The sequence below is a fragment of the Chrysochloris asiatica genome, unplaced genomic scaffold (genome assembly GCF_000296735.1).
Source record: "Chrysochloris asiatica unplaced genomic scaffold, ChrAsi1.0 scaffold00114, whole genome shotgun sequence".
NCBI lineage: Eukaryota > Metazoa > Chordata > Mammalia > Afrosoricida > Chrysochloridae > Chrysochloris > Chrysochloris asiatica.
In genome coordinates this window covers 10,197,183-10,199,161 of record NW_006408632.1, presented here as the reverse complement: position 1 = coordinate 10,199,161, position 1,979 = coordinate 10,197,183, and positions in this window count along the sequence as shown.

Sequence of the window (1,979 nt, the reverse complement as noted above, 5' to 3'; positions counted from 1 at the left end):
TCTTTCTTTGAAGATGTATCTTCTGTCACTCTAGCTGTTCCAGGCTGGTCTGCTTGTTCTTTCTAGTGGGACTGTTCCTTCTCATAAGGTTCTGGATGGTACTCAGGATTCCACCTAAGGTCCTATACTCTGCAAAGGTTCCTCAAGAGGCCTATTTTACTGGGCAAGTTATAGAACCCCTTTTAGGTATTCCAATCAGTTATAGGTTGAAGACGGGCTTACAAGTTTTCTGTAATCGTGTTTCCCGACATTGCTTTCTATCCCGCTCAAGTGTCTATTTTACAATAGTAGGTAGGGGAAACCAATATTCATAAGACAGTCAAGCATCTTAGTATTATTTCCCCTCTTCAAATTATACCTAGATTCCCTGTATCCCAGAGCCCTGTTGTTCCAAGGTTGAGCATGTATCACTATTTACCTCTGTCCCACTAGGCCATGCAAACCTGTCTCAGAGTTCCCCTATCTACCTTGTTCTTCCACCTCCTCCCCCTTCTTGAATTGCCCTCCCCAACACCCGAACTATGATGCGTCTAAGCTTACCCTGTGCTCTACTGTCGCCTCCTTCCATCTCCCCCTAAACCCCCCACTCCAACCCCACCATTGTGGTTACCTTATATTCCATTAACTTTTCCCTCCATTTAAGAAAGTCTATTTTATTCTGTATTCTACCTGACCTTCTCACCACCTGGATCTCTTTCTCTGTGTTTACCTTCTTTCATATTGCACTTGTTTTGATCATAGACTGACCTCCCAGATCCTCTGAATTTGTTCTTATAGTTTTATTCTGTTCTCGACTCTTCCATTTGATGATTGAGTTCTGGGTGATGCTGCCATGTACGTGAATCACTGGTTGTTGTTTGTTCTTGTTGGTTCTCAGTCCATAGAATTCCCTTTGGGATGCTTTTCATTACAGGGTTGGCTTTGGAAAAATCCATTAGCTTCTGTTTATCCTGGAATGTTTTGATCACACCATTGTAGTTGATTGACAGCCTTGCTGGGTAGAGGATTCTTGGTAGGCAGTTTTTTACTTTCAGGGTTTTATGTATGTCTCCCCATTGCCTTCTTGCCTGCATGGTTTCTGTTGAGAAATCTGAGCTTAATCTGACTTGCTTGCCTTTGTATGTTACACTTCTCTTTTCCCTAGCTGCTTTCAGCATTGTGTCCTTATCTTTGATTTTGGAGAGCTTGATTATTATATGTCTTGGTGATTTTCTTTTAGGGTCAATCCTTCCTGGGATTCATTGAGCTTCTTGAATGCTTATCTTTTCCCTTTTCAGGATACTAGGGAAATTTTCTTCCAGAAGCTCCTCAACTATCTCCTCTGTGGACTTGTGTGATTCTTCCTGTTCTGGAATGCCAGTGATTCTTAAGTTATTCCTCTTCATATTGTCCAACATGAATCTTAGGCCTTCTTCAGATTTTTAAATCCTTTTTGTGCTTGTTTTTCTATCTTAGTAGTATTAAGAGATTTATCTTTCAGCTCACTAGTTCTGACTTCCATCTTTTCAATTCTACTCCTTTGCCCTTTCAGTGTATTGTCCATTTCTGATAGTCTATTATTAGTTGTTTGGACCTCTTTCTGTAAGTTTTGAATTATTTCCAATGTTGTATCTATCTTATTTGATTGTTCCTGTAGCACTTTCCTAACTTCTTCCTTATTTTTCTCAACTCCATTGTAAAATATTTTGATACAGTTTATAATCATTTTTCTGAATTCCTTCTCTGGCATTTCCAAAGCCTGCCCATCTTCCAGTATGGAGTGTAGGTCTACCTTCATCTCATTTGCCTCAGTCACTTTATCTCATTTCTGGACATGTGCAGTTATGGTCATCTGCTTCTGTTTTGGGGGCATATTCAGGAGTTATCTGTGGCTTTAATACTTAGATGGGTGTTTGTTTTGCTATTTTTTATGCTTTGTGATTGCCTCCAGGTAGATGTGATCAGGAAATGGGCTTCCCTTTTCACTCTTCTTCCTGAGA